The sequence below is a fragment of the Alosa alosa genome, chromosome 23 (genome assembly GCF_017589495.1).
Source record: "Alosa alosa isolate M-15738 ecotype Scorff River chromosome 23, AALO_Geno_1.1, whole genome shotgun sequence".
NCBI lineage: Eukaryota > Metazoa > Chordata > Actinopteri > Clupeiformes > Clupeidae > Alosa > Alosa alosa.
In genome coordinates, this window is record NC_063211.1 from 11,283,515 (window position 1) to 11,297,070 (window position 13,556).

Here is a 13,556-nt window from a genome sequence, read left to right on the forward strand (position 1 = left end):
CATCAGCTGTGCATTCCAACTCTACGTCCTCTTCTATATGTTAGTATAGTGCCTGGCAGTCCCTCACCTTATGCTAAGCACAAGAGCAGCCGCTGTCCTCCCAAGTTTTTGCCGACGCGTCTAAAGCCCTGTCGTCTGTTGTACAGTCACAGTTATACTCTGATTCATAACCCAAGACCTGGATGAGTTTGTTATAAAGCACGCTAGGCTATGCTGTCTGCAAAAGTGGAGGGCTTATACCCGAGAAGCAGAAAGCTGCATGGGCGTCTCTAAAATGGGTCAAAGCAGGCCGTCTGGTACTCTAGTTGGGTCATTATGTGGGTGACGACCTCGTTACCTAATTTAGGGGGGAAGGCGGTGGGTTGTGGGCTGCACGTCCATAGCCTGCCAGTAACTACTGAAGCGTGACGCAGCTCACTGTTCACCAGATCGGCCCGGCTTCATCACACTGGGGATCCATCGTTCGCCAAATGTTGCTGATGCAAAGTTGAAAATGCTGCTGCATTTCTATGGCGCAGCCATTGTTTGCTCCTGTTCTGTATGTTTTTCATATTACAAAATGATTCAATGTAACTATAGGAATAATTACTATTATTAGGCCTACTATTATTGCCAAGACTGAGAAAGTGAAGGGCCCAGCTTTATTGCCAGATCATCACACAGTTCTTTGTTCATTTTTCTAATCTTTCTCTGAAAGGATAGAAGTTTGTTGTGTTTAATGTCCCAGGCTGCACTTCTTGTTTGCCACCAAAGCACTCAATGTGTTTCTTGTTCAATATCATAATTTTGGTCGTCATGGTACTTTTGACTGTTCCTTCATTTCCTTTTCTTGACTTAAACTAAGCAATGATAGTAGCCTAGAGGAATACCACACACACCCTCATATACAGAAGACACAACTCAGAAAACAAGACTAGTGGTAAAAACATGTTAACATTTCAAAATTAAGTTTTGGAAGTCATTGTTGCCATAAAGTCTCATGACAGCCATCCATATCATCAAAGCCAGACAAAAAGACATCACATTATCAATAACATACAAAATACATCACATTATCAATACATCTGTAGCCTACTTTCTATTGCATTTTGCAGGATTTAGGAAAAGACATGCCAATTTCAATAATTCCCTATCTATCTCATTGGTTTCGACGAGCATTACAGGGTTATGACTGCGATTTCATTGTCAGCTAAATGTCTCATCAAAGATGTATAATGCTGATTCATACAGTCGCACCAAATCTTCCGTCCTCCAAAAAGTAGTCTATCATTGTCATTCTGTGACGGTAAATGTGTGCATGCTGTTGTGCGCAGACGGGGAAGAGCTGCAGCAAACCCATAACCTATTTTATCTGTCCAGTAATCTATCCTTAGCCGCAGTTTGTCTCGAATACAAAACCGCAAACCAACAGGTGATCCTGAGCGACGAGCGCTGCACATCAAAGGCAAAACGGCATCCTCAGCATCTTGTGTTCCCGCGTGACGAGCCCCTGGAAACTCGGAGCAGCGTCGGTAACCTGAATACGTCATACTTTTGGGAATTCCTTCACAGAGGGAGAGGCCGACAGCCTATAAAAAGGTAAGTAGCGAGAGAGCAGGTTGAAGTTTGATTTCATCATCAGGGATCCTCACAGGCGTATCATCCCACACGATTGGAACGACAACATGCGGACTAAACTTGTAACCTTGTTCGCTTTGCTTGCCACCCTATGCTGTTCCCAGGGTTGCACACAGAAGAAACGTGTGCAGCTGGAATGCAATCTATCTAGCGTGAGGTCTGTCACTAAAAACATGATGGCCACCATCAAAGGCATGCAGAACTCCATAAAAGTAAGTTTTTATATAGGCAATTAAATCATATATTTGACAATAAAGTAGGATACTTTGTTGAAAAAAATATTTTTAACAGAATTGTTATTTCATCACAGGATGATAATCCCGACAAAAAACTTCTAAAAAAATTCACAAAGCCTTGTAGAAAGGTAAGAATGATTTTTAAGAATGAGGATGGACAAGGCTATCAATTTTGCAGGAAATGAAATATTTTGGTTGACACATAGGTGTTTATTTTCTTTTATGTGAACCATTCTTTTGGCAGAAGGGAGTGGATCTCCCAGTAATCATTGATATTCTGGACATCTACAAGACATACATTTTCAGCAAAATGGATGAGATGTTGTTGATCAAACTGGAAAACCTTCAAGACACCTTGGAACACTGTGTAAGTAAACAACCTGAATAATATGATTTATTAATACATTCCCTCAAAACAAATATATACTATTATGACACACTGCATATGTTCAGAGATAGATGGCATTTGATGTCATGACGAGAGAGGTAGAAATGTACCCCCCTCTGTGGTTCACTCTCTTCTGATGTTTTTTTTTTGGTTTAATTTTTTCAAGGTTTTCAAGCTTTCAGCAAACCAGCACTCCAAAAACCAAACCAGTCGGACTAAAAAGAATGTTAGGAGCCTAGAGAAAACTTTTAAGAAGGTGAGTAACTTCATGTGATGCTACCTAGATAACTGTAATCCAAGAATAACACGATGATAACATGAATAGCATGAACTCACCCATGAAGTTTTCATTGGGTGGGAATCTGACCTCTAGCACTAGTTTGTCCAGATTGAGCATTCCTGATTGAGTGTGAATATGGAGAGCTAATCCCAACCATACTGCCTAATCTGTCACCACGACTTGACCATTTAGGCAACTAAATAATGGTCCCTGAAGCAATGGCGTCTCGAGAGTTTACCCATATAATTTCCCACTGACTTAGGTCAGTACACACACATCAGAATTGCCTGCTCGGCAGACAATTTAACTGTAAAAAGAACCGCTTTGTTGTGTAAGAAGTTTCCACAATATAGATAGAATAGTCCAGTTTGACCAGACTAAAGATTTACAGTTATGAAAAAGTCAGATTAATTAGCACAAATATCTTTCAGATTGGCACATTAGCATGTTAGACTGAGTGACAACACTATAGTCTGCAGTCGGTCAGTCTGAGAGATTCAGCACCAATGGTACAGAAAATATCTTTGAACCAGTTTAGTGTGGGAAAAAAAACAGACATATTTTGTGTAGCGAATTCATCACTGGGTCCCGAGACTTTTTGTTACTGCAGTGTACCTCTGAATTGTTTGCCCCCCCCAAAAAACGGTCCTGAAAATGACACAAATGTGCAGAGGTGCGAAATTCAGGGAATACAATGGATTATCTCCTTCAGCAAACTAATACTCATGTAGAAACACTCCTGGACTTTTCTCAGATATTTTTGTCAAATAGATTTTTGAGCATTCCGATTCTATTTTTTTGTTTTTTTAACGTATTAATGAAGTGTCTCAAGTCGTGCTATTTGAGTTCAGTAGTTATGATATTCAGGTGCTGGATGTGTATATGCTATTTGAGTTCAGTAGTTATGATATTCAGGTGCTGGATGTGTATAATATGTTTTGTGGTAACGCTGTGTGTCTGTGTTTGGCAGCTGGACAAGTCAGACTTCCACAAGGCCGTGCTGGAGTTCAAGACGGTGCTGGTGTGGATCAGCATGTTCCAGGGCAGAGATGAGTAGAAGAGGAGTTCAACACACGCATACTGAAATACCTCTACAAAGACAGCTCATCTACTAACATACATACATACAATTACATACACAGGACACACACACACACACACACACACACACACACACACACACACACACACACTTTGTTCTTCATACTCCCACAACGCAGCTCTGTGTGTATGCGGACAAAGCCATAGAAGAGTTCATTAATGAGCACTTTGAATAATGCATAGGCTCAGATTGAGTGTGAGTGCTATACTACACCTGATCACACCATCCCATGTGTCTCGGAGGGTCACGTGGTTATGGTGTGACCGTCCATTGATGATGACATCACCGCAGTCAGTGTGGTGATTCAGGGGTAACTCGAGTAGGGTGGGCCTTGTTGTTATTTAGTTCCTCGTTTTATTTATTTATTTTTGTTGCACAGTAACTGAGCACCAAAGTCCATGGTGTGACTAGTGATTATGCCACTGTAGCGGAATAATGCGTTCAAGTGTATTTGGCTTGCTTACTTACAACTACAAATGCAGTCAGCTCTGTTTTGCCAGTATTTTTGCTAAAATTATCATTATTATTATTATTTAATTATTATTCATATTTAATCATTATTCATATGTATTTCATATTCAAATGTATTTCATATTCAATTAATTTCCAGTAATTTATTGGTAAGGTATTTATTTTTGTCTGTATTTCCAAATGCATTTCTGTATTACCAAAATGATTAGTCCTCTTAATCTGAAGAAGAGAGGCCTGGGAGCTGTTTGCACAAGCTATGATTTGCACAGTCCTGCCAATGGAGCTACTGCCGGCACACATGTTGTGTGTGTGTTTGCTGTAAGCTATGATTTGCACAGTCCTGCCAATGGAGCTACTGCCGGCACACATGTTGTGTGTGTCTGTGTAGGGTTGTATGAATGCCTTGCTTTTTATTATTCAAATAAAAGTATGTTTTATATAAACAAAAATACTGACTCACTTTCTTTGGATGACTAACCAACCTCAGCACTCACACGAGACAATGTGGTTTTGAACACTGATGTAAGTAAGGCAACTACACAACACAAACAACATTGTCCGCACACTCACATCACATCTCAATATGGAAATGTGGCAATGGTGGTCTCTGGTGGCATGCAGATCATGTCAGTAAAACTGGTCTTGCAAAACATCATCATCGGCATCAGGTCAAAAAAACTCCCAAGCCCTTGTGTCCAGGCTACAATACATAAGCTATGCTGTGGGTACCAGGTTCAATAAGGAACTTTGTTTATTTTTTTTCAATTGCTGAAGCACAATTTTGAAAACGGCTCATTTTGTCAAAACAGTACACACAATTGACACAACCACACACGTGACACACCCAAGAAGCAGAACATCTCAGGTCTTTAGCTAAATAAAACACTTAAGTCGAAACATATACCCTATTAAGTGCCTCTATCTCAGCTAAATCAAACACTTAAGTCGTAACATATACCCTATTAAGTAGATAGATAGATAGATAGATACTCAGTCTCAGTAGCATACAGACATCACACACAACATGCACTTACAGCAGAAATGGTAAATATAAGTATAAACATATAACCAAACTCCACTGTACAATAGAGACAGTAGAAGATAAGAAAACCAAACAAAACTAAATACTAAATATATTATGTAAATTAAATAAAAAAAATCCACAGTGTGCTTGAGGGTGATCAAGCATGAGACGCTTGCAGTGACGGCCGGGACTGGCCTGTAGTTCTGTGTGCATGGTGAGGTGCTCAAGAGAGTGAGTGTCATGGTGAAGGTGAAAGCCGTAGCCAGGATTTTTCAAATACCGAGGTCAGGGGCGTCGCTAGAAATTTGGGCACCCCAAAATGCTAGGAGGTTCTTCCGAGCCCCAATTTTGCCAACAACCATATATATTTGTTCAGATTATAACATGTTTTGTTTATAACTTGAACCAACACACTTTTCCACAATATTATTTTTTTTAGATGCACCTGTATATCTGAGCCTTTTCCCAAATTGGCTTTGGATATTTATACTGGACCCTGCTCCATCTGTTATTAAGAATGAGCTGCTTCTCCTCATCAGTGTAGCAAATGTTGCATAATTTGCAGGGTTATAGGCTGCAGATCTTGTAGGCTACCTTCACATAGTGAGTGTCACATCTTGACTCTCACTTGGGGGGGCCCTTCACCTATCATTTCCCTCTTCTCCTCTTTCTTCTCAACTGCCTGATTTCTATCCCCTGTCTCCTGTGTCGGATTTCTTAAAACAACAAGTCTCTAAATTACTGAACAATAATTGATATAATTTGACAATAAGTAGCCTAATATTTGTGCCATGAGATAATATCCTTCACAACATTATCCATCCTATATAACATTGATATTGTCATGAGCTCTCTCTCTGCCTGGTAACACGCGCTGATTAAAGTCTGATGACCTCCACCTGTTCCTGCTCTGCTCTGCCTCACCCTCGTTTACCTACCAGCTGCACTGCATTCACCACTCATCATGCCCGGTATATAAAGCCTTGCTTTTCAGTCCACACTTGTCAGATCATCTGCAAACCCGCACCAGTTACCTGCCTGTCTTGGAAAACGACTCTTACTCTTTGCCTGTGAACTCAGACCCGCTCGACTACTTCTTTGATCTCCAGCCCCGGTAATCTTGACCTGCCTTCCGTCTCTCTTCTACGAATACAGCCTAGCCCTTGACTGTACTGCTGCTTCGTTTCAATTGCTGTTGTGTGTGTTTCCCCCAGGACTTCCCGGATCATCCAGCTCCTGCCATTGCTGCTCGGCTATTGGGGGAACACACACACGCAGACTCTTGGAACTCCCGGAACCCCTGAAACCCCTGTAACCCCCAACCCTTAAATAAACATTCTAACGTGACGCTTTTGTGGTCCTCGTCCTGTTTGGTGTCTGACAGATATAGCTTTGTTTTCAATGCAGGTTAGCTAACTGCATCTCCACTGAATTTCAACATACATTTTCATTATTTAGCATCTCATTGGTAGCCCTAGGCCTATATTTCTTACCTTCCTCCTTTCTCTGTCTGCTCTTCTGCTGGCTTTCCAAACGTTAACTTTGTGACAGCCTTTGTTCAGGTCAGGTGAATTGAGATTAGCCTACTGCAGAAATTAACAAGACGTCAAGTTTATTTTGAAATTTATTTTTTAAACTATGTGAGCTGCGTTGCTTAAGTTAATTAGTTTAGTACTCAGTCCTCGACTCTAATTTCGTTTTTGATATGTAGGTAGGCTATCACGTGACGGTCCGTTGATGCAAAGAAAATTGTCTTGTCGGCTAGGCCTATTTGTAGCCTACTTGATAAATCAAACGAAACGTAAAGAAAAAAAATACCGAGGACATGACCTCGGTGTCCTCTATGGTAGCTACGGCCATGGTGAAGGTGCAAAAAGTAGTCCAACAGTAGTCCTGTAGTTCTGTGTGCATGGTAAGGTGCTCAAGAGAGGAGTGTCATGGTGAAGGTGTTGTTCAGATTATAACATGTTTTGTTTATAACTTGAACCAACACACTTTTCCACAATATTATTTTTTAGATGCACCTGTATATCTGAGCCTTTTCCCCAAATTGGCTTTGGATATTTATACTGGACCCTGCTCCATCTGTTATTAAGAATGAGCTGCTTCTCCTCATCAGTGTAGCAAATGTTGCATAATTTGCAGGGTTATAGGCTGCAGATCTTGTAGGCTACCTTCACATAGTGAGTGTCACATCTTGACTCTCACTTGGGGGCCCTTCACCTATCATTTCCTCTTCTCCTCTTTCTTCTCAACTGCCTGATTTCTATCCCCCTGTCTCCCTGTGTCGGATTTCTTAAAACAACAAGTCTCTAAATTACTGAACAATAATTGATATAATTTGACAATAAGTAGCCTAATATTTGTGCCATGAGATAATATCCTTCACAACATTATCCATCCTATATAACATTGATATTGTCATGAGCTCTCTCTGCCTGGTAACACGCTGATTAAAGTCTGATGACCTCCACCTGTTCCTGCTCTGCTCTGCCTCACCCTCGTTTTACCTACCAGCTGCACTGCATTCACCACTCATCATGCCCGTATATAAAGCCTTGCTTTTCAGTCCACACTTGTCAGATCATCTGCAAAACCCGCACCAGTTACCTGCCTGTCTTGAAAAAAACGACTCTTACTCTTTGCCTGTGAACTCAGACCCAGGACTACTTCTTTGATCTCCAGCCCGGTAATCTTGACCTGCCTTCCGTCTCTCTTCTACTCTGAATACAGCCTAGCCCTTGACTGTACTGCTGCTTCGTTTCAATTGCTGTTGTGTGTGTTTCCCCAGGACTTCCCGGATCATCCAGCTCCTGCCATTGCTGCTCGGCTATTGGGGAACACACACACGCAGACTCTTGGAACTCCCCGGAACCCCTGAAACCCCTGTAACCCCCAACCCTTAAATAAACATTCTAACGGACGCTTTTGTGGTCCCTCGGCCCTGTTTGGTGTCTGACAGATATAGCTTCGCTTTCAATGCAGGTTAGCTTAACTGCATCTCCCACTGAATTTCAACATACATTTTCATTATTTAGCATCTCATTGGTAGCCCTAGGCCTATATTTCTTTACCTTCCCTCCTTCTCTGTCTGCTCTTCTGCTGGCTTTCCAAACGCTAACTTTGTGACAGCCTTTGTTCAGGTCAGGTGAATTGAGATTAGCCTACTGCAGAAATTAACAAGACGCCAAGTTTATTTTTGAAATTTATTTTTAAACTATGTGATATGCTATGCTCTAATTAGTTTAGTACTCAGTCCTCGAATTTAATTTCGCTTTGATATGTAGGTAGGCTATCACTTGACGGGTCCGTTGATGCAAAGAAAATTGTCTTGTCGGCTAGGCCTATTTTGTAGCCTACTTGATAACCAAACTAAACGTAAAGAAAAAAATACCGAGGACATGACCTCGGTGTCCCCTATGGTAGCCACGCCATGGTGAAGGTGCAAAAGTAGTCCAACAGTAGTCCTGTAGTTCTGTGGCATGGTAAGGTGCTCAAGAGAGTGGAGTGTCATGGTGAAGGTGCAAAAGTAGTCCAACAGTCCAACAGTGCAAAGAATAAGGTCTAGAGACCACGCAAATAATATGGACAAATAAGAGAGTAAAGTATAATGTAGACAAGGTAATATAAAAACTGTCAGTGCAAGAATAGGCTGAGGTAATAGGGTTACAGCCATTCAGTATTGTAGCAGAAGCCATTGGTCATGTGTGCTAATATAGCATGAAAAACAGTGTAGCAGTAAAACAGTAGTAAAACATTAGGCTGTGGACAGTAGTAAATCAGTAGTAAAGCAGTAGTGGGCAGTCAGTACTCAAACATGGGAGAGGGTGGAGAGGCAGACAGACTATGCAGAGAAGCTCATTCTCCCTACCCTTTAGTGAAGCATTGAACAGTTTAATGGCCCTGGGGACAAATTACTCAGCCTTCAGTTGTGCATGGCAGGAGCCGGTTCCAGCTGATCAAGCTCTTCTGCTTTTAACTCATTGAATGCCAAGTTGTTTTCGAAGCTTTGTCCCAGAGTGCCAGCAATCTAGACCATTGTTGATGATTTTTGTACAGCCACAGCATATTCTGTGTTATAGCTATGAACACATACAATAGCTCGCTTGAAAGGTGAGACTTTAAGCCTCAGTGGGTGCAAACCGTGTATTTCTACACGCCTCTGTTCCTGAGAAATCCCAAGCTAAACAGTGGCTGGTTTTCATCAAAATCCCTGTTTTTTTTTCTAGAAATGGAGATATTTAGTCCTTTTATGAGTCACTATTACCGGCATTTCGGCACTCTGGCAAGGGCGTGCCTGCCTCTTGCAAGCTGACTCGCCTACCACCCACTCCGCTTAGGCCTGGCTCGCGGTGGAGATGGAACTCCTCCTCAGCACGGTGTTCAGTCACTCCTTGTAATGTTTTTGACCTGTCGTGGTCAGAGTCATCTTGTCTTAGTAGAAAGGTGGACTCATCCAGTGTTGTCTGGGCTTAAAACGACCTGCTGCAATATCTTTTTCTTCGACTTTTTTAATTTCTCCCTTCAGCACCTGAGAAGTGTTGCCTGCAAAGTTTCTGGGAAGAGATCTAACGAGACCTGCCACCTAGTGATAAACCCACGAAAAATAAATGACCTGATTTTGACCTGGCGTGCATGTCACTGATAGGATAATCAGTGACTGATTCGAAACAAAGCCGACCAAAACCATCAAAAGCAGAGTTAAGATCAAATGTCCAGATCTTGGGTTTTCATGAGTTTTCGATCGTCATATATTTCATTTCCATTCATCACAGAGTTCCCAAAATCACATTTAAGCAGAGGCGTATCAAGCTTTTTAAAAGTGTGGGGTTTGTGGGATAGGAAAATGAAACAATCTGGCCAAATTATAAATAACTCCCTACAGGGACGTTGGAAGTATTTTCCGGGAGTGTCTCCCCCGAAAATGTTTGAAATTCTGATTGCTAAACACACCATTTTAATGCAGTTTGGGAGGGACATAAGAAGCAGCGCCCCTCATATGTGTGGCTCATGTGACATGTAGGCCTACATGATCGACCTGGGGTATCACACGTTTCCACTGTTTCCACCAATGATATGTATCGCTGCATCATCAACAACGTTGTTGGAACTATGGTGTTCGAACGTCGGAGGTAGCAAATTGCGACACAGGTACGATGCTTTCTGGAAACAGGTGTAACAGTGTCGCTGTTTGGTCGCAAGTTGCGCTGCACCATGGTGGTTAAGCAACGCCGCGCCTTAACTTTTTCTAGAAACGACCCCCTGAGTGGCTCTGGTTCTTCACTGGCTAACTTGATGTGATTGGCTGGATGACCGTTCAATCAAATCAACAGACCTATTTGTGTCTCTCGTGGTAAGCACGGTAGATACGGTGCCAACTCTATAATGGAGCCGCTTTATTTCCATATTTTACTTTCATTTTAATCTGACAAAAGTGTGGGGATAGAATCGGTTCCAGCAAAAGTGTGTACGCTATAACACCCACATCCCCAAGGCTCCTACGCTTCGCATATATATATATAGTTTCCTAATTTAAAAAAAAAAGATAAAAATGTAATATTACGTTTTTGGCACTCAAGGCATGGGAAGGAAAAACGTAATATGGCACTCAATGAGTTAATAGTGCTGCAGAGTGGATGACATTCATTGTCCAAGATGTTGATCAGTTTGTTCAGGGTCCTTTTGTCAGATATTGAAGTGATGCACTCCAGTTCAGCTCTCACTCCAGAGCCAACTTTCCTTACCAGCCTGTCAAGTTGCTCAGCATCCTTCTTCTTTGTGCTTCCTCCCCAGCATACCACTGCATAGAAGAGGACGCTGGCAACAACAGACTGATAGAACATCCTGAGGAGCTTGCTGCACACATTGAAGGACCGCAGCCACCTCAGGAAGTACAGCCTGCTCTGCCCTTTCTTGTAGAGTGCGTCAGTGTTGGCTGACCAGTCCAGTTTATTGTCCAGGTGGAGACCCAGATACTTGTAGGTGCTTACCACCTCCACATTGACCCCATCAATGGAGACTGGTAGCAGAGCAGGCTTAGACCTGCGGAAATCTACCACTATCTCCTTGGTCTTTAAAGTGTTGAGTTGAAGGTGATTGAGTTTGCACCATTGCACAAAGTCCTCCACCAGGCTCCTGTACTCCTCCTCTTGCTCGTCCCTGATACACCCCACAATTGCAGTATCGTCAGAAAACTTCTGCATGTGGCATGACTCGGTGTTGTAGCAGAAGTCAGATGTGTACAGAGTGAACAGGACTGGAGAGAACACAGTTCCCTGTGACGCTCCGGTGCTGCTGATCACAGTGTCAGAGGGACAGTTCTTCAGTCTGATGAACTGTGGTCTCTCGGTCAGGTAATCTGTAATCCAGGTTACCAGGTGAGCGTCCACACCCATCTGCAAGAGCTTGTCTCCCAGTCTGAGGGGTTAGATGGTGTTAAACGCACTTGAGAAATCAAAGAACATGATTCTCACAGCACTTTTCCCCTTGTCTAGGTGAAAATGTGTCCTGTGTAGAAGATAAGTGATGGCATCGTCCACGCCCACTTTCTCCTGGTATGCAAACTGTAACGGGTCTAGTGCATGGCATACCTAGGGTCTGAGCATACCTAAGACCAGTCGCTCCATTGTCTTCATCACATGTGATGTTAGAGCGACAGGCCTGTAGTCGTTAAGCTCACTGGGGTGTGGCTTCTTAGGGACGGGGGTGAGAAATTATGTCTTCCACAGTGTTGGAACTTATATGAGACGTAGACTCAAGTTGAAGATGTGCTTCAGTGGCTCCCCTAGTTCAGCAGCACAGGCCTTGAGACACAGTCTGTCAGGCCCCGCTTCCTTGCAAGGATGAAGTTTTTTTAAAATGATAACTTACTTGATTAGTCGTGATGATGGGGGGTGAGGGGAGTGGAGGGGAGGAGGAGGAGGGGTGCTTCTGAGAGGGTTGTCGTGTGGCTAGAGACTGATGGCCATTGACTGAAGCCATTGTTGCCGCACTGCTCGTGGTCACCATGTGGGGGAAAGGTGCGATAGCCTGATCTGCAGTGATGATGGAGGGGGGGAGGGGAGGGGGAGTGCATCTGGGGTCTGTGTGTCTGATGGCTGTTGACTGAAGTTGTTGTCACCTCGTTGTTTGTAGTCGCCATGTGGGGGAAGGGTGCAATATCCAGTGATGGTGGGAGTGAGTGTTGCACTGGTAATGAGGTGGTGTGGGGGTGGGGGCTGGAGGATGACCACCTCCAGATGTCCCTGTCAAGGCTGCCAGAGTCTTGGACACCTCAACAGGCACAGGCAAGGAGGCATCAGGCGGGGGCAGGGCGTGGGGTGATGGGGGCTCAGATCGTTGGATGTCCCTGGGATGCAGAGCTGGAGAGACTGGGAGACTGGGAGGTGGGGGTAGGGCGGGCACGCAAACAAGAGCAGTACCTGGAGCTGGTGCAGGGCAATCGAACCTGTTGTAAAAGTGGTTCAGCTGGTTCGCCCTGTCCAGGTCTCCCTCCACAGCTGCTGCTCTTCTTAAGGCCAGTGATGGACTTCATACTGTCCCACACTTCCTTCATGTTGTTCTTTTGCAACTTCTGTTCCATCTTCCTTCTGTAATCCTCCTTAGACTCTTTCAGTTTATTCTTGAGTTCCCCCTGTACTCGCCTCAGCTCTGCCATGTTCCCCTCTTTAAACGCCATCTTTTTCCTATTGAGAAGGGTCTTGACATTACTGGTTCTCCAAGGCTTGTTATTTGGATAGCGGCGTACAGTCCTTGTGGGAACAACAATGTCCATACAGAAGTTCAGATAGTCAGTAGTGCAATGTGTGACCTCCTCTAAGTCCTCTCCATTCAGTAGCACACTCCAGTCAGTGGACTCAAAGCAGTCTCTCAGAGCCTCATCCGCTTCTGGTGTCCACTTCCTGAAGGTGCGCGTGGCAACTGGTAGCCTCTGAACTTTTGGCTTGTACATTGGCTGAAGATGAATGAGGTTATGGTCCGACTTCCCCAGTGTGGGAAGGGGTGGCACTGTAAGCATCCCTCACGTTTGCATACATGAGGTCTATTGTCCTGTTTTTCCTAGTTGGGCAGTCAACAAACTGGTAAAAGTTTGTGAGGGTGGAATCCAGTGTAATGTGGTTGAAATCACCAGAGATCGCAAAGAAGGCATCACTGTGTTGAGTTTGGAGCCCTTGCGACTGTAGAGTGAATGACATCACACGCTGTGTCCAGGAGAGCTTGTGGCGGAACGTAAACACAGACAACAATGGCATGCGAGAACTCCCTAGGCATGTAGTATGGTCGTAGACTGACCGCTAGTAACTCCACATCCTTACAGCATACAGTCTCCTTCACTGTAACATGTCACCATCTGTTGTTTATGTATAGCACCAGTCCGCGTCCCTTCTTTTTTGCCAGAAAGTTTATTGTCTCTGTCCAAACGAGCTACACTGAAGCCG